Raw genomic sequence first — 21,201 nt, forward strand, 5'->3', positions numbered from 1 at the left:
TTAGTTGCTCAGTCGTGTCCAACTCTTTGTGACCCCACTGACTTGAAAAACTAGGCTTCCTTGTCCATCACCAACTCTCAAAGCTTACTCAAACTTGTGTCCATCAAGTTGATGATGCCATCCAATCATCTCATCCTCTGTCATCCCCTTCTCCTCCTGCCTTCAATCTTTCCTGTTATCAAAGTATTTTCCAATGAGTCAGATCAGGTGGCCAAAGTATTGGAATTTCAGCTTCAGCATCAGTCTTTCCAATGAATATTCAGTACTAGTTTCCTTTAGGATGGACTGGTTGGATCTCCTTGCAGTCCAAGGGACTTTCAAGAGTCTTCTCCAACACCACAATTCAAAAGTATAAACTCTTTGGGGCTCAGCTTTCTTTACAGTTCAACTATCACCTCCATACATGACTACTGGAAAAACCATAGCTTTGACTAGACAGACCTTTTTCTGCAAAGTAATGTCTCTGCTTTTTAACATGCTGTCTAGGTTACTCATAGCTTTTTTCCAAGAAGCAAGTGTCTTTTAATTTCAAGGCTGTGGTTACCATCTGCTGTGATTTTGGAGCCCCCCCCAAAAAAAAAAAAATAAATAAAGCCTCTAACTGTATCCATTATTTCTCCATTTCTTTGCCATGAAGTAATGGGACTGGATGCCATGATTTTATTTTTCTGAATGTCGACTTTTAAGCCAACTTTTTCCTCTCCTCTTTAACTTTCATCAAGAGGCTCTTTAGTTCTTCTTTGCTTTCTACCATAAGGGTGGTGCCATTTGTGTGTCTGAGGTTATTTCTCCCAGCAACCTTAATTCCAGCTTGTGCTTCATCCAGCCTGGCATTTCATTTGATGTACTCTGCATATAGTTTCATTGAGTTTGAGTGTTGCCATTAATTTACCAGCAAATTTGGAAAACTCAACAGTGGCCATGGGACTGGAAAAAGTCTGTTTTCAATCCAGTCCCAAAGAAAGGCAATGCAAAAGAATGCTCAAACTACTACACAATTACACTCATCTCACATGCTAGCAAAGTAATGCTGAAAAGTCTCCAAGCCAGGGTTCAACAGTATGTGAACCATGAACTTCCAGATGTTCAAGCTGGATTTAGAAAAGGCAGAGGAACCAGAGATCAAATTGGCAATATCCACTGGATCATCAAAAAAGCAAGAGAGTTTCAGAAGAATATCTACTTCTGTTTTATTGTCTATGCCAAAGTCTTTGACTGTGTAGATCACAACAAACTATGCAAAGTTCATCAAGAGATGGGAGTGCCAGACCATCTGATCTGCCTTCTGAAAAATATGTATGCATTTCAAGAAGCAACTGTTAAAACCAGAAATGGAAAAACAGACTGGTTCCAAATTGGGAAAGGAGTACATCAGGGCTGTATATTGTCACCTTGCTTATTTAACTTATGTGCAGAGTATTTCATGCAAAATCTGGCTGGATTAAGCACAAGCTGAAATCAAGATTGCTGGGAGAAATATCAATAACCTTAGATATGCAGATGACACCTCCCTTAGGGCAGAAAGCAAAGAAGAACTAAAGAGCCTCTTGATGAAAATGAAAGAGAAGAGTAAAAAAGCTGGCTGAAAACTCAACATTCAGGAACCTGAGATCATGGCATCTGGTACCATCACTTCATGGCAATTAGATGCAGAAACAATGGAACCAGTGAGAGTCTTTATTTTGGGGGGTTCCAAAATCACTTTAGATGGTGATTTTAGCCATTAAGTTAAAAGATGCTTGCTCCTTGGAAGAAAATTTATCAACAAACTAGAGAGAATATCAAAAAGCAGGGACATTGCTTAGCCAATAAGCATCTGTTTTGTTAAAGCTATGCTTTTTCCAATAATCATGTATGGATGTGAGAGCTGGACTATAAAGAAAGCTAAGTATGGAAGAACTTATGCTTTTTACCGTGGTGTTGGAGAAGACTCTTTAGAGTCTCTAGGACTTCATGGAGATCAAACCAGTCAATCCTAAAGGAAATCAACCTTGAACATTCATTGGAATGACTGATGCTGAAGCTGATGCTCCAGTACTTTGGCCACATGATTCGAAGAACTGACTCTTTGAAAAAGACCCTGATGCTGACAAAGATTGAAGACTGAAGAAGGGGACAACAGAGGATGAGATGGTTGGATGCCATCACTGACCCAATTGGCACGAGTTTGAGCAAGCTCTAGGAGTTGGTGATGGATAGGGAAGCAGTCCATGTGCTGCAGTCCATGATATTGCAAAGAGCTGAACCTGACTGAGCCACTGAACTGAACTGAGCTGATAGAATTTCATGGAGCTCATTGACACCCTGTATTTGGTCTATAAATTGCTAGACAAAAAGAAACAAACAAACTACACATATATAGAGTTTAGATAAAATCTTAGTTTTTATTATTTAGTAGTAATTAAATAACTTAGAAGGAAAAATTCTAAGACAGAGAATGAGCATGTTAACACTATGACACAACACAGTATAACAAAACTTCAGTTTAACTAAAACTCTTTGAGTTAGTTCTAAGATAAATGGACAAAGTTTCAACAGTTCTTATTTAAACTAGAGTACATTTTAGCCCTGTGATAGATGGCGATTTATGTGAAAATTTTGGTTAAAGTAGGATAGATTTAAAACTCTCACATAGCTAAACAAATATTTAAGTTTATATGTGTAGATTCAAATTTATCTACAAATATGTTTCAATTCATTTTATAATTTGGACAATTTTGACACTTATTATAGAAAGATAAAAGAATGTTTGCATACTAAGTTGTTTGCAATTTGGACTGAGAATGCATCAGCTTTAAATTCAAAAGTCTTGAGCAGTATTTCTGGAAGACACACTCAGAAGCTAAATAATCTTAGTGAAGGAAAAAGTCGCTCAGTTTTCTCCAACTGTTTGCGACTCCATGGACTATTTAGTTCATGGAATTCTCTAGACCAGAATACTGAAGTGGACAGTCTTTCTCTTCTCCAGGGGATCTTCCCAACCCAGGCATCGAACCCAGGTCTTTCACATTGCAGGCAGATTATTTACCAGCTGAGCCACAAAGGAAGCCCAAGAATACTAGAGTGGGTAGCCTAACCCTTCTCCAGCAGATCTTACCAACCCAAGAATTGAACTGGAGTCTCCTGCATTGCAGGCAGATTCTTTACCAACTGAACTATCAAGGTAGCCCAAAATAATCTTAGTGAAGTAACTTAAATTATATGCCTTATTTCCTGATACTTCTTGTATTGTTATTAGCTTTGAATGAAATAAAATGACAACTATATACATAGCAGGTATTAGTAAATATGTTATCATTATCAAAATAATAGCAGTAATAGCAATAACTTTGAACATGAATAAGTGGAACTGGAATGGGATAGGTTTTAATTGCATAGAAAACAAAGGAATAACACAGAGATCTATAGAAGTCAGAAACAGACTAAAAAATAGATTTGGCAGTGACCATCTGAATAATAAACATAGTGTTAAGAGACCAGTGACTAAAAGTAATATTCCATATATAGTAAGGCTTTTTAACTGAGTACCCCCGAAACTACAAATGGAGTTACAAATCTCTGATCAGTGGGACCACAAAGGATTAGTTCAGATTCAGAATGACTTTTCCTCAAAAGGTGAGGTGGAAAAAAATTTTGAATAGGAATGAGCAAGTGACTTATGAGTTCTGACAACAGTATTCATAATCACCCTGACAAAACAATTAAAACATTTTAGTTTAATTTTGCTAAGAGGACAGGATATATATATTCATCCCAAAAATCTTCTGTTATTATTCCTACTCCTCTTGTCTGAATATTTTGCAATGTTTTATATATTTATATCATAAATCAAAATATAATTCATATTAGGATTTGAAATATTTGGAAATAGCTCTTCAGGAACGCTAAACTAGGAATCACTATACAAAATAATTCCAAGCACTTTTTCAGCTCTTCCAAAATGTATAATTTTAATATATTCTATAATATCGCTATGCGACTAATTACACAATTTGCTAGGGGAAAAAAGAATCATTTCATGCCTTTTATTATCTGTGAAAAAGTACACACACACACATATATGTACCTATATAAAGGTTTTCAGGCAATCAAAGCTAGTGGCATACATGAAATGAGGACATATACTTTTGCTATCTTTCAAATAGCCATTTTCCCCTTTGTTTATTGTACCAGAACATCAGCTTTCAGTCTGCTCAGGAACCAGAGCACACATAAAAGCAGGCTTTGTGTGAATACACTGGGATTTTATTTCTTATTAAATTCACGTTAGACTGCTAATATCATAAAATCAAAGGAAGAAAACCAAATGGAATATATTAAAAAGTCAACTTTATTTGGCCAACAAAGAAATAATTTCTTACAACATAGGTCAGAAAAGTATATAAAGACTGGAGTATGAAAAATCCAATCTCTTTATCCACATACAGAATACACTTCAGCAAAAGAAGAGAAGATGACAGAGGAGTAAGACAGGGAGATCTCCAGCCTCCCCACAAATACAGTAAAAACTCATCAAGATATGGAACAACTCCCATAAAGCAACCTCTCAGGTCAGTTCAGTTCAGTTGCTCAGTTGTGTCTGACTCTTTACGGCCCCATGAACAGCAGTATGCCAGGCCTCCCTGTCCATCACCAACTCCTGGAGTCCACCCAAACCCATGTCCATTGTGTCAGTGATTTCATCCAACCATCTCATCCTCTGTCGTTCCCTTCTTCTCCTGCCCTCAATCTTCCCCAGCATCAGGGTATTTTCAAATGAGTCAACTCTTCGCATCAGGTGGCCAAAGGATTAGAATTTCAGCGTCAACATCAGTCCTTCCAAAGAACACTCAGGACCTATCTCCTTTAGGATGGACTACCTGGATCTCCTTGCAGTCCAAGGGACTCTCAAGAGTCTTCTCCAACACCACAGTTCAAAAGCATCAGTTCTTCGGCGCTCAAATTTCTTTATAGTCCAACTCTCACATCCATACATGACCACTGGAAAAACCATAGCCTTGACTAGAAGGACCTTTGTTAACAAAGTAATGTCTCTGCTTTCTAATATTCTGTCTAGGTTGGTCATAACGTTCCTTACAAGGAGTAAGTTTCTTTCAATTTCATGGCTGCAGTCACCATCTGCAGTGATTTTGGAGACCAAAAAGATAAAGTTTGCCACCATTTCCACTGTTTGTCCATCTATTTGCCATGAAGTGATGGGACCGGATGCCATGATCTTAGTTTTCTGAATGTTGACCTTTAAGCCAAAATTTTCACTCTCCTCTTTCACTTTCATCAAGAGGCTTTTTAGTTCTTCTTCACTTTCTTCAATAAGGATAGTGTCATCTGCATATCTGAGGTTATTGATATTTCTCCCGGCAGTCTTGATTCCAGCTTGTGCTTCATCCAGCCCAGTGTTTCTCATGATGTACTCTGCATAGAAGTTAAATAAGCAAGGTGATACTGTACAGCCTTGATGTACTCCTTTTCCTATTTGGAACCAGTCTGTTGTTCCATGTCCAGTTCTAACTGTTGCTTCCTGACCTGCATATAGGTTTCTCAAGAGGCAGGTCAGGTGGTCTGGTATTTGCCTATCTTTCAGAATTTTCCACAGTTTCTTGTGATCCACACAGTCAAAGGCTTTGGCATAGTCAATAAAGCAGAAATAGATGTTTTTCTGGAACTCTCTTGCTTTTTCCATGATCCAGCAGATGTTGGCAATTTGATCTCTGGTTCCTCTGCTTTTTCTAAAACCATCTTGAACATCTGAAAGTTCATGGTTCACGTATTGCTGAAACCTAGCTTGGAGAATTTTGATCATTACTAGAGTGAGAGATGAGTGCAATTGTGTGGTAGCTTGAGCATTCTTTTGCATTGCCTTTCTTTGAGATTGGAATGAAAGCCGACCTTTTGCGTTCCTGTGGCCACTACTGAGTTTTCAACTATTACTGACATATTGAGTACAGCACTTTCACAGCATCATCTTTCAGAATTTGAAGTAACTCAGCTGGAATTCCATCACCTCCCCTTTCTTTCTTCATAGTGATGCTTTCTAAGGCCCAGTTTACTTCACATTGAAGGTTGTCTGGCTCTAGGTGAGTGGTCACACCATCGTAAGTGTTTTGGTCATGAAGATGTTTGTTGTACAGTTATTCTGTGTATTCTTGCCACCTCTTTTTAATATCTTCTGTTAGAGCCATACCATTTCTGTCTTTTATTGAGCCCATCTTTGCATGAAATATTCTCTTAGTATCTCTAATTTTCTTGAAGAGACCTCTAGTCTTTCCCATTCTATTGTTTTCCTGTATTTCTTTGCACTGATCACTGAGAAAGGCTTTCTTTTCTCTCTTTGCTATTCTTTGGAACTGCATTCAGACTCTTATATCTTTCCTTTTATTCTTTTGCCTTTAGCTTCTCTTCTTTTCACAGCTATTTGTAAGGCCTCCACAAACATTTTGCTTTTTTGCATTTCTTTTTCTTGGGGTTATAGTGTATACAAATAAAAGACTAAATTTTAATACCCTAAAATTTTACTAGTGGGCTTATGTCCAGGATTTAACATTTTGAATTATTTTAACATCAGCCTTTTCTAAATTTTCCAAAATTTTCATCTATTTACTTTGTGTTTAGAAGAAAAAATAATGCTCAGTAATAGTCCCTATTTGAATAGCCATCTATTTATATTCCTTCAGGGAAGCCTAGAAAATATGAATAGAAGATTGTTTCCTTCATTATCCATTCTCACTTGACTGCTTTATAAACTGAGCTCCCTGCCAAAGTGAATTTGAATACTAATGAAAGCTGGCATCACACTGGAACACTGTAAGGTTTGTTTGGTAAATTGTCATCAGTTTATTTCAGGAGAAATCAAATGATAATCACAGAAATATCTATTATTCTTCAGCTCGATTTCTATTCCACTGAAGTCTCTTCTCACTTGAAGGGCATTCTGCTTTAGAGCCTGTGATGCTACTGCTCACCCTGTAATATTGATACCTTGAGAGTTCAGGTATCCAGTTCTTCAAGATCCAATGCCCTGAAGGAAATTATGAATCTTGCATTTTGTTCCTGCTTATTAACTATTGCTCTCATCTAGCACTTTCTCAGATATCACCTTCAGTTCAGTTCAATTCAGTCACTCAGTCGTGTCCGACTCTTTGTGACTCCATAAATCGCAGCACGCCAGGCCTCCCTGTCCATCACCAACTCCCGGAGTTCACTCAGACTCACATCCATTGAGTCAGTGATGCCATCCAGCCATCTCATCCTCGGTCATCCCTTTCTCCTCCTGCCCCCAATCCCTCCCAGCATCAGAGTCATTTCCAATGAGTCAACTCTTCGCATGAGGTGGCCAAAGTACTGGAGCTTCAGCTTTAGCATCATTCCTTCCAAAGAAATTCCAGGGCTAATCTCCTTCAGAATGGACTGGTTAGATCTCTTTGCAGTCCAAGGGACTCTCAAGAATCTTCTCCAACATCACAGTTCAAAAGCATCAATTCTACGGCACTCAGCCTTCTTCACAGTCCAACTCTTACATTCATACATGACCACAGGAAAAACCATAGCCTTGACTAGATGGACCTTAGTCAGCAAAGTAATGTCTCTGCTTTTGAATATACTATCTAGGTTGGTCATGACAGATATCATCTTACTTTCTCTGTAATCACACGCCTTGCTTGTGCTGCTTTCTCTGTAACAAGTTCAGATTTGGACTGGCTTATAAGCACTGGCTCAAGAATTACTAGGCAGAAGCTATTTCAAGTCTTTGTTGAAATGCCACACCCTCTAGGTAGCCTCTTCTTTCTCTAGCTACTTGATGTCAGCCTTTCACATGACAGTCTTTGCATCATAGTTTGTGTTATAACTCTCTGTGTCAGCCCTTGAGTCAGCAAGTACTTGTATGATGGAATGGAAACAGTACTGATTTGGGAAGTAAATACATGATTTGCCTTGAGGCTTTACCACCTGTTTAATCATCTACTAACCCTGATTAAGTTTTTGGTTAAGTGATTTTTGAGAAGTCATTTTGCCTAGATAGATTTGGCTTTACTGCCCTATACAACTCAAAATCTGTGCCAGGAGTCAGTAAGATAATGTACACAAAACCGGTTTGCAAATTACTAAGTATTCAAAAGTATAAGCAAAGTGTATATGTCATCTTCTCTTACTTCAGATCTGAACAGAGGCTAATTATTTTTATGGTCTCCATAATACCCTAAACAAGTTTTGGTACCTTCTGAGTACTACAGAAGTAATGCTATTGAAGTTAGGATATAAATAATTGATTCATGAGAAATTCATGCAACATTAATCAAACATAAAAGTTTAAGAATTATCTAACCCTTGGATTCCTTTTTTTTGATCAAGAATTTCCAACTTTATTAAAAATTAATGCTCTGATATGTCTCCTGTGCCTCACACCCAATTTCTTTTTATGGGAGCTTGCCTCATTCATGGACAGATTGCTCCTGTCTCAGATGCCTTTCATTTAAAATCATCTCTCATGTTGCCCCATATTTCTTATTGATAGTTTTTAAAAAGCAAGCCAATTCTTCATCCCAGCACAGCCACTGCAGCTTTCCTTTTGGATCTTGTTCATCTGTTTACAAGGCAACAAAATACACATAAACATCCTTGACACAGCTCAGTAGTGGGAAAATATGATAGTAATAATTTTGGTTTTCAGACAAATAGTGAGTTTAAAAATGATTACAGCATGCTGCTTCCATATGACTTACCTCACATAAATGATGCTGATAGAAACTAGAATAAAAGTGTGTTTTGCGATGCTAATTTCTATGTCAGAATAGATTTGTGCATTCCTGTATCTTATTTATTATAAAGATCCTTTAAGTTTAGTAAGGCACTGACTATTAGCTCAAGTAATAGGTAAGGAAACTGAGGTACTAGGTAACTTTTTCCTGCTTTGTTCAGTTATGAAGATTATATTAAGTAGTTAGCTGACCTTATGTGTTCATCACTATCCCAAGAAAATATCTGCCCCAGCATCCTGTGTTCTAGTACTGGGAGTTATACAGTACCTAAATAAACAAGTAGTATGCAAGGAAGTTCAGATAATGACAAATGTACTGATGGTAATGAACACATACTGTAATTGTAATTTTTGAAAAGACATAGATATTGTTGGAAGGGAGGGTAAAAGGAGGAGTTCTCTCAGAGTGGGTGGTTGAAAAAGGTCTATCTGAGGAGTAACTGTCTGGCCTGATAGGAAGGAAAGAGGATATAGCCAACAAGAAAACTGTTGTAAAAGAATTTCAGAAAGACAGAATTAAAGACATATAAGTTATGAGTCAGGAAAGAGAATGATTCTGTATAGAACAAGATAGATATTTGTGTGGCTAGAATCTAGCATAATGAAGAAAGACAAATTAATTTGAAATAGGTAAGCAGGAGCCAGATTATGAAAGGTTTATAGGCCATATTAAGGAATTTATATGACAATTTATTGTTAACTATCCTAAACACTGATAAATCTATTTTTTTTAAATTTTTTGATAAATCCAATTTAATAGTGATATGTATTTTTATATTGCACAGTTGGAATTGCTTACCTAACTTGCTTTTTAATTTTTATACTTAATTATATTCTTTTATCCTATCTTTATCTGATTGTGAGTAAAATTTATATAAAGCCCATAAAATAGCCACACATTCATTTTCCAATATTCCTGGAAAATACTTATGAGAGAAAATATTGATTTCTTAAAAATAATGGAAGACTAGGCCAAGTACTTTTAAGTTTGGGTAGGAGAAAGGAAGTAGCTTTTATTTTTCTTATTGAGCATTTCACTATTTTTAGAAATTACTAATTTATACATTTTTCTTAGAAGGTGTCAGTTTATATTTCTGAAACTATTTCAAAACATTGCAGAGGAAGAAATACAGCCAAGTTCATTCTATGAGGCCACCATCGCTTTGACACCAAAACCAGACAAAGATATCACAAAAAATAAATTTATAGACCAATATCATTGATGAATATAGATGCAAAAAATCTTCAATAAACTACTAGCAACCTAAATCCAACAACATATTAAAAGGATTATATACCATGATCATGTGGAATTTATCCCAGAGATGCAAGGATTTTTCAATATCCAGCAATCAGGGTGACACACATCAAGAAAATAATGAATGGAGGGGAAAAACAAGATGGTGGAAGAGTAGAAAAATGTGGAGTTCATGTCTCTCTACAAATGCATCAAGAATATATCGCCGATGGAGTAATTGTCACAGAGGGCTGGCTGAACACTAGCAGAAGACCATGAACCAGAAAAGAAAGATCCCTGCATAACGAAGTAGGACAAAAGAAAGGAGGGAAAAAGAAGAGGAGAGGAAGTGGGATGGAAGCTGTGCCATTTGGGGAGGGAGTAGAAAGATCAGAGAGGTTCTTTCTTGAGAGGAGAGAATCCCCCCCTTCACTGATACAGGGATCAGTTAAAACAGAAGGAGAGAATATGGAACTGTTGGAAGAGAGTGAAACAACCTTTCAGGCATTTCAGGCATGACAGAGTAAAACCTACATAGCTGGTCAGTGACTCAGCCTTGTGCGTCCCAACCTGGAACGTGTGTCCACCAATGCACATGGAAGCTGGGTGCTGGAATATGAGAACTGGATAGCAGACCTGAGAAAGGCTGCTACTAAATGTGAGGAGACATGCTGAGGGGACAAGAGTGAGGAAATCTGCAACAGGGAATCCATATGGAGGAAACTAGGATTACCATAGGAGCAAGATGCCATTACTGAATGACACAGGGACTGGAGCTGCCATGGCAGCCTTTCTCCCATGTGCCAGCCTCTGTCCCCACAGAAGCTAAAAAGAATCTAAGACCCTGCTGGGGTTGGCTTCTCATGCTCGTGGCCGAAAACTAGGATAGTCTCCCACCAGGGCCAAATCTCTCATACCAATGGCCACCAGCTTTCTTGTATGTGCTTCACCATCAATAGGGCTGGATCTCTTATAGCTACTGACTTTCCCATGCACTTGCCACTGCCAGGGCTCCCACGACCCCTGCAGTCATGCCACCTCCTTACCTTGTCCTTATTGGTGCAGACTAGAGGGCTCCACAGCTGAGTCTCTGGGGCCATGGAATTAAGGAAGAAAAGTTGAAAACTCTCTTTGAAGCTGAACAAATTGACACTCACTTGGTAAAAGCAGCACCTATAAAACGTCTGAATGGATGATTGACCTAGCTTTAGCAGCTGTAGACTTTGTGAACCCATATACAGGGGGATTGGACCAGGCCAAATCTGAGCTGCCTCTATAACACCCATAAGTCCAGATTCATGATTACTACAATCCTAGGACCTGACTTCAGTGGATCTATTCTTATGGCCTTGTAAAAGCAATGTTTGAGAGACACCAGGGCCAATTATTGGTATATCCATAATCAAGGTGAGGCCAAGAGCAGTTCCAGGGCCAGTGTAACCTGAGAGCTTACACAGTGGATGAAAGGTGAGACAATAGATCACACTCACAGATGAACATCTCCAGAGGAGAACTGCTCAGTAGCTTCCTTCTCAGAACGAGTGTTTCAAGCTCACACCACAGATCAGAAACACATCTAAGAAACAGAACTGGGGCCTCCAGTCTAACAATGAGGAAGCAGTTCTTGCCCCTGATAGGACAATGACAACCACAGAGCAAAGGGTGGTCTGCTTAATAACTAGGGCAGACTTCAGTCATCACAATGCTAATCAAATCCCACACAATAGATCTGGATTTAGTAACTATGTGCTGTGTAAGAATATATATGTGGAGATGGGACAAAACTAGGATTCAAGCTGTCTACATAGGTCCCACAGCAGGGCCAAGTGCATGATTCCTGCATAACTGAGATCTAACCTCAGCTGACCTGAGCCAGTGGCTGTATGATAATGCCTGAGATTCACCAGGGCCAATTGCTAGCATACTTACATTTAAGGTGGGACTAAGAGCAGTTCTAACAACAGTACATTTTGTGACCCTTCATAATGGAGGAAGGGACACAATAGAGTATAATCACAGACTAATATCTCCAGCAGAGGGAAACTCAGTGGTTTCTCTCCCACTAGACATGCTCCAATCTCACCTACCTCACATCATAGATCAGAATCACAGTTAAGAAGCAGATCTGGGGGGCTCTACTCCAAGAATCAAAGAGCAGACCACTTTCCTGACAAGGCAGTGACAACTGCAGACCAAAGGGTTTTGTTTCAGTTCAATATCTAGAGCAGGCTCTGAAAAACAAAAGACGAATCAAATCCCCTACCAAGGTGATGCCGCACAGGCCTCTGAACCAAACTCAACCCCCCAGAGGGCAAACACCAGAAGAAAGACAAACTGATCCTGCAGCAAGAAAATCAAAACACAATAACTTTGATAAAATGAGATGGAGATATATTGTTGACCAAGGAGCAAGAAAAAAACCTGCAAGAACAATTAAGTGAAGAAAAGACAAGCAATTTATCTGAAAAAGAATTCAGAGTAATGATAGTAAAAAATGATCCAAGATTTCAGAAAAAGAATGGAGGAATGGATTAAGAAGATACAAGAAACCTTCAGCAAAGACCTAGAGAAACAAAAAAATAAACAGAGATGAACAAGAAAATAACTGAAATGAAAAATACATGTCTAGGTTCGACACAGGATACAGGATGCTTGGGGCTGGTGCACTGGGATGACCCAAGGGGATGGTACAGGGTGGGAGGTGGAAGGGGGGTTCAGGATGGGGAACACGTGTATACCAGTGGCAGATTCACGTTGATGTGTGGCAAAAAATAGCCTCCAATTAAAATAAAGGAATTAAAATTAAAAAAAAAGAAGAAAAAGAAAAAAATCAATATCAGAATAACTGAAGCAGAAGAATGGGTAAGTGAGCTGGAAGACAAATTGTATAAACTTCTTTAGTGGAACAGAATGAAAGAAAAAGGAAGGAAAAGAAATGAGAAAAGCCTCAGATATGTCTGGGATAACATTAAACACTCCAAAACTTGAATTATAGAGGTCCCTGAGAAGTAGAGAAAGAGAAAGCGTCTGAGAAAATATTTGAAGAAATTATAGGTGAAAACTTACCTAACATGGGAAATAGAAATGGCCACTAAAATGCAGGAGGTGCAGAGAGTCTCATACATGATAAACTTTAAGTTAAACATGCCAAGACACATATAAATGAAGCTAACAAAAATTAAGTGCAAAGAAAAATATTAAAAGCAACAAGGGAAAAGCAACAACTAACATACAAGGGAAATGACTTAAGATTATCAGCTTATTTTTTAGCAGAAAGTGTGCAAGCCAGAAATCAGTGGCAGGATATATTTAAACTGATGAAAGGGAAAAAACTACAACCGAGAATACTCTACCCAGGAAGGGCCTCATAGAGATTCAATGGAGATAACAAAATCTTTACAGACAAGCAAAAGTGAAGAGAATTTATCACCATCAAATAAACCTTACAATAATTGCTAAAGAAACATTTCTAAGCAAAAAAATACACAGAGAATATAACAAAAGGCAAAGAGAAGAAGAAGAAGAAGAAGAAAAAAGACATACAAAAATAAACACAAATCAATTAAGAAAATATCAATAGGAACATGAAGTGAAGTGCAAGTCGCTCAGTCATGTCCGACTCTTTGCCACCCCATGAACTATAAAGTTAATGGAATTTTCCAGGCCAGAATACTGGAGTGAGTAGCCTTTCCCTTCTCCAGGGGATCTTCCCAACCCAGAGACTGAATTCAGGTCTCCCACATTATAGGTGGATTTTTTACCAGCTGAGCCACAAGGGAAGCCCATGAATAATGGAGTGGGTATTCGATCCCTTTTCCAGCAGATCTTCCCAATGCAGGAATTGAACCAGGTTCTCCTGCATTGCAGGCAGACTCTTTACCAATTGAGCTAAGAAGGAAGCCCCAATAAGAACATACATGTCAATAATTACCTTAAATATGAATAGTTTAATTGCCCCAATCAAAAGACACAGACTGGCTGAATAGATACAAAAACAAGAATCATATATATGCTGTCTACAAGAGATTCACATTAAACTAAAGACACATACAGACTGAAGGTGAAGAGATGGAAAAAAAAAATCTACCATGCAAATTGAAATTAAAAGAAAGCTGGAATAGTAATGTTCATATCAAAATAGATGTTAAAATATAGACTCTTATGGGACAACAAAGGACATAACACAAAGACTAAGGGATAAACACAAGAAAAATATATAATAATTGTAAATAATTATGCACCCAACATAAGAGCACCTCAATGCATAAGGCAAATAATAACAGCCATAAAAGGGGAAATTGACTGCAGCACAATAATAATAGGATTTTTAACATCCCCATATACATCAATAGACAGATAATCCAGACATAAAGGGATCTTCCCAACCCAGGGACTGAATTCAGGTCTCCCACACTATAGTTGGATTCTTTACCAGCTGAGCAACAAGGGAAGCCCAAGAATACTGGAGTGGGAAGCCTATCCCTTCTCCAGTGGATCTTCCTGACCAAGAATCGAACTGGGGTCTCCTGCATTGCAGGCGGATTCTTTACCAACTGAGCTATCAGGGAAGCCCTAAAATTAACAAGGAAATAAAGCATTTCAATGAAATATTAGACCAGATTAATTTAATTAAGATTTATAGGATAGTCCATCTGAAAGTGGCAGAATAATTTTCTTCTCAAGTGTACACAGAACATTCTCCAGGATAGATCACATCTTGGGTCACAAATTAGGCTTTTGAAAATTTAAGAAAGTTGAAATTGCATCCAGCATCTTTTCTGACCACAACACAATGAGATAAGAAATAATTTAGAGGGAAAAAATGCTGGAAAAAATACAAACACATGAAGGGTAAACAATATAGTACTAAATAATCAAAGGAATATTGAAAAAATCAAAGAGGAAATAAAAAATACCTATTAAAAATGACAATGATAACATGGCAATGCAAAACCTATGGGATCCAGAAAAAGCAGTTCTAAGAGAGAAGTTTATAGCAATACAGTCTTACCTCAAGGAACAACTAGAAGAAGAAGAAGAACAACAACAACAACAACAAAAAACTCAAATAAACAACCTAACTTATGCCTAAAACAACTATAAAAAGAATAACAACAAAAAAGTTTTATAGAAAAGAAAGCATAATGTTAAGAGCAGAAATAAATGAAATAAAGACAAATACAACGTTTGAAAAGATCAGTGAAACTAAAAGCTGATTTTTTCAGATGTAAACAAAATTAACAAAGCTTTAGCCATACCTGTCAAGGGGGGAGGAATATAGAGAGAGGACTCAAATTCATAAAATTAAAAGGAAAAGGAAAAATGTACAACTGAAGGCTGCAGAACTACAAAGGACCATGAAAATACTACAAGTAACTCTATGACAATAAAATCGACAACCTGGGAGAAATGGAGAAATCCTCAGAGATAAGAAATTTTCTAACACTGAATCAGGAAAATATAGAAAATATTAACAGGTAAACCACAGCATAGAAATTGAAGTTGTAATTAAAAATGTTCCAACCAACAAAAGTCCAGGACCCCATGTCTTCACAGGTGAAATTTATCAAGCATTTAAAAAATATATAACACCTATACTTCTCAAACTCTTCCAAAAAATGGCAGAGGGAAAAACAATCCCAAGATAATTCTACAAGGCCATCATCACCCTGGTATCAAAACCAGGCAATGATATCACACACAAAAAGGAAAATTATACAGCTATGTCACCAATGAAAATGAAAGTGTAGTAAATCAGTCATGTCCAACTCTTAGTGACCCTATGAACATTAGCCTACCAGGCTCCTCTGTCAACGGAATTCTCTAGGCAAGAATACTGGAGTAGATTTCCGTTTCCTTCTCCAAGGAAATCATCCTGGAGACTTCCTGACCCAGATATCAAATCTGGGTCTCCTGCATTGCAGGCAGATTCTTTACTGTCTGAGGCACAATAGAAGCCCACCAGGAATCAATGATGAACATAGAGGCAAAATTCCTCAACAAGATACTAGGAATCCAAACCCAAGAACACATTAAAAAGTATCATACATCATGGTCAAATGGGATTTATCTCAGGGATGCAATGATTTATCAGTATATTCAAAGCAATCAATGTGATACATCATGTTAACAAATTAAAGAATTTAAAACCATATGATCGTCTGAATAGCTGTGAAGTAATTAAATTAAATTTTTGACAAAATTTAATACCCACTTATGATTAAAAAAAAAAAAAAAACAAAACAACCTCCCCAGAAAGTGGGCATAGAAGGAGACTACCTCAACTAAATAAAGACCATATATGTGAAAAAAACACAGCAAACATCATTCTTAGTGGTGAAAAACTGAAAACAGTCCTCTAAGATCAGAAAAAAGACAAGGATGTCCACTCTTACCACTATTATTCAATATAGTTTTAGATGTCCTATCCATGGCAATCAGAGAAGAAAAAGAAATAACAAAAACGCAAATTGGAAAAGAAGGGGTAAAACTCTCACTGTTTGCAGGTGACATGATCCTATACACAAAAATTAGAAAGAAGCCACTAGAAAACTACTAAAGATTGTCATTGAATTGATAGAGGTTCAGGATGCAAAATTAATACACTGAATTCTCTTATACTCCTATAACTAAGAACAAAATCAAAAAGAGAAGTTGAGGAATTAAATTTAAGAAATGAAATCTTATTTATGATCACAAAAATAAATAAGATACCTAAAATTAAACCTATCTGGGGGACAGAAGATCAGTACTCAGAGAACAATAAAATAAAATGAAAGAAATCAAAGATGGCACAGATTGAGAGACATACAATGTTCTTGGATTGGAAGAATCAACATTATGAAAATGCCTATACTGTCCAATGCAATCTACAGATTCAGTGCAATCCCTCACAAATTACCAATGGCATTTTTCACAGAATGTGAACAAGAAATTTTACAATGCGTGTGGAAACAAAAAAAGACTCCAAATAGCCAAAGTAATCTTGAGAAAGAAAAATGTAACTAGAGGAATCAGGCTGCCTGACTTAAGACTATACTACAAAACTATAGTCATCAAGACAGAATAAAAAAAAAAAAAAAAAAGGAAATATAAGTCAATGGCAGAAGATATAAAGCCTGAAGATAAACTCTCAAACCTATCGTTACCTAACTGATGACAAAGGAGACAACATTATGCAATGGAATAAAAACAGTCTCTTCAATAAGTGGTTTGGGAAAACTAGACAGCTATATGTAAAAATGAAATTAGGACACTCCATATCACCGTACACAGAAATAAACTCAAATGGATTAAATATATAAATGTAAGGCCCAACAATCTAAAAGTCTTAAAGGAAACCTAGAAAAAATCACACTTTGACATAAATTGTACCAAGACCTTTTTTGACCAACCTCCTAGAACAATAACAATAAATATAAATAAACAAACAGAACCTAATTATACCTAAAAACTTGTGAAAGGAAAAGAAACCATAGATAAAATGAAAAGACAACCCTCAGAATGGGAGAAATAATTTACAAATGAAACAACAAACAAGGGTGCAATCTGCAAAAGATATAAATACCTCATGCAGCTCAACATACACACACACACACACAAAAATAGTCATCAAACCTAAACAGTTTTTCATAGATGCTCAACATAACTAATTATTAGAGAAATGCAAATTAATAAAAAAAATGAAGTATCACCTCACATCAGTCATGATTGCCTTCAGTAAAACGATGTTCAAACAACAAACGCTGGAGAGTATCTGGAGAAAAAGGAACCCTCTTACACTGTTAGTGGGAATGTAAATTTGTACAGCCACTATCGAGAACAATATGGAGTTCCTTGAAAAGAAAAACTAAAACTTCCATATGATACAGCAAACCCACTCCTGGACACATATCTGTAGAGAACCAAAATTCAGAATATACATGCACCCCATTGTTCATTGCAGCACTATTTACAATAGCCAGGGGATGGAAGCAACCTAAAAGTCCACCAACAAAGAAATGGATGAAGAAGATATGGTACATATATAGAGTGGAGCATTACTCTGAAAAGTCATGAAAATAAATGACATAGTGTCATTTGCAGAGATGTGTATAGAGCTAGAGACTATCAAAAATAGTGAAGTAGGTCAGAAATAGAAAAACAAATATCATACAATATTGCTTATAAATGGAATCTAGGAAAAAATGGTACAGTTGAACATATTTGCAAAGCAGAAATAGAGACACAAACGTGAGCAAAGTTATAGATATCAAACAGTTAAGAGGTGGATGGCATGAACTGGGAGATAAGGACTGACATATATACATTATTATTTATGTATAAGATAGATAACTAACCACAAGGAACTCTACTGATTGTTCTGTGTGTCCCAAATGTGAAGGAAATCTAAACATGAGGGAATATATAAGGATTCACTTTGCTGTATAGCAGAAACCAACTGATTCACTTTGCTGTACTAAATAGCAGAACATAGTAAAGAAACTATCCAGAGAAGGCAATGGCAACCCACTCCAGTACTCTTGCCTGGAAAATCCTATGGACAGCAGAGCCTGTTTGGCTACAGTCCATAGGGTCGCTAAGAGTCAGACACCACTGAACGACTTCACTTTCACTTTTCACTTTCATGCATTGGAGAAGGAAATCCCAGGGACGGGGGAGCCTGGTGGGCTGACGTCTACGTGGTCGCACAGAGTTGGACACGACTGAAGCGACTTAGCAGCAGCAGCAGCAGTAAAGAAACTATAGTCCAATATTATTTTTAAAAAACAAAAGAATACAAACCATGTGATCATCCCAATAGATACAGAAAAATATTTCAACAAAATTCAGTACCAATTTATGATTAAAAAAAAGACTCTCCAGAAAATGGGCATAGAAGGAACATATCTCAACATAATAAAAGTGATATATGACAAATCAACAGGTAACATTGCGCTCAATGGTGAAAAGCTAAAAGCATTTCCTCTGAAATCTGGAACAAGACAAGAATGTCCTATGTTACTCTTTTTATTCAATAAAGTTTTAGAAGTCTTATCCATGGCAATCAAAGAAGAAAAATAAATTTAAAAATCCAAATTGGAAAAGAAGTAGAACTGTCACTGTTTGCAGATGATATAATACTATGTATAGTATTATACATAGTAATCTTCCCTGGTGGCTCAAAGGTTAAAGCATCTCCCTGCAATGTGGGAGACCAGAGTTCGATCCCTGGGTCAGGAAGATCTCCTAGAGAAGGAAATGGCAACCCACTCCAGTATTCTTGCCTGGAGAATCCTATGGATGGAGGAGCCTGGTGGTCTAGAGTCCATGGGATCACAAAGAGTTGGACACGACTGAGTGATTTCACTTTCACTTTCACAGACAATCTTAGAAATGCTATCTGAAAATTGCTAGATCTCTTCAATGAGTTCATTAAATTTTTAAGATACAAAACTAGTACATATAAATCTGTTGCACTTCTATAAACTGACAAGAAAAGATGACAGTGAGAAATTAAAAAAACAATCCCATTTATCAACTAATTTAAAAAAAAAAGAATAAAATACCTTGGAATATACCTATCTAAGGAGACAAAGCCTTTATTTTGAGAACTATAAAACTTTGATCAAAGTAGGTGGTGACTAAAGACACCATCTACAGATTCAAACCTATATAACATGTTCTTGGATTGGAAGAATCAATGTTGTCAAAATGACTATACTACTCAAGGCAATTTGCAGATTCAATGAAACCTCTATCAAATTGTCAATGGCATTTTTTCAGAAAACTAGCACAAAAACATTTTAAAATTTGTCTGGAGACATAAAAGACCCCAAATATCTAAAACAATCTTGATGGGGGGGGGGGAAATATGAAGCTGAAGGAATCAGGCTCCCTGAATTCAAGCTATACTACAAAGCTACAATCATCAAAGCTGTATGGTACTGGCATTAAAAACGGATTTATAGATCAATAGAACAGGATATAAAACCCAGAAATAAACCTTTCCACACATGGCCAATTAAGCTACATCAAAGAACTGAAAACTATACAGTGGAGGAAAGATAATCTCTTCCATAAATTATACTGGAAAACAACAACAACAACAACAAATGGACAGGTACATGTAAAAAATGACATTAGATTAGTCTATAATAGCATATAGAAAAATAAATTCAAAATGTATTAAAGACCTAAATGTAAGACTGGATACTATAAAACTCTTAGAGGAAAACATAGGCAGAACACCGTTTTACATAAATCACAACAATATCTTTTTCATTTAACCTCCAAGATCAATGGAAATAAAAACAAAAATGAACAACCAGGACCTAATTTGACTCCACAGCTTTTAGACATTAAAGGAAACAATAAACGAAACAACAACAACAAAATAAACCCTGCAGAATAGAAAATGTTTGCAGCCTATGTCACAAACAAGAGATAAGTCTCCAAAAATTAAAAACAACTCATGTAGCTCAATATAAAATCAAAAGTTGGCAAAATTCCTAAATAGATGTTTTTCCCAAGAATGCATATAGATGGCCAAGAGGCATGTGAAAAAGATGCTCAATAGCACTAATTATTAGACAAATACAAATCAAAACTATAAAGAGATATCATCTTATACTAGTCAAAATGTCCATTGTCAAAAAAATCTGTGAACAACAAATGCTAGAGAGTGTATGGAGAAAGGGGAACACTTTGGGGAATGTAAATTTGTACAGGAACTGTGGAAAGCAATATGGAAGTTCCTTAAGAGCCTAAAATAAAGCTATTGTATGATCAGTCAATCCCGCTCTTGGGCATATATCTAGATTAAAAAGGATATAGTTCAAAAGGATAAATGCACCCTAATGTTTATTGGAGTACTGTTCACAACAGCCAAGACATGAAAGCAATCTAAATGTCGACCAACAGAAAAAAAAGGAAAAAGATGAGTGCTGCATATATACAATGGAATATTACTCAATCATTAAAAAGAATGAACTAATGACATTTTTATAACATGGATAGACTTGCAGATTATCATACTAAGTGACATGTCTGACTAATAGATAAACACAAATATGATATCATTTATAAACATAATCTTAAAAATGATACAAATGAACTTATTTACAAAACAGAAATAGATCTGTATGTTTAGATATAGATTTATGGTTAGAAGGGGAAAGAGTGGGTGGAAAGGGATAGGTTAGGAGTTTAGGGTTGACAAGTGCACACTGTT

Source organism: Capra hircus, chromosome 24 (assembly GCF_001704415.2).
Source record: "Capra hircus breed San Clemente chromosome 24, ASM170441v1, whole genome shotgun sequence".
NCBI lineage: Eukaryota > Metazoa > Chordata > Mammalia > Artiodactyla > Bovidae > Capra > Capra hircus.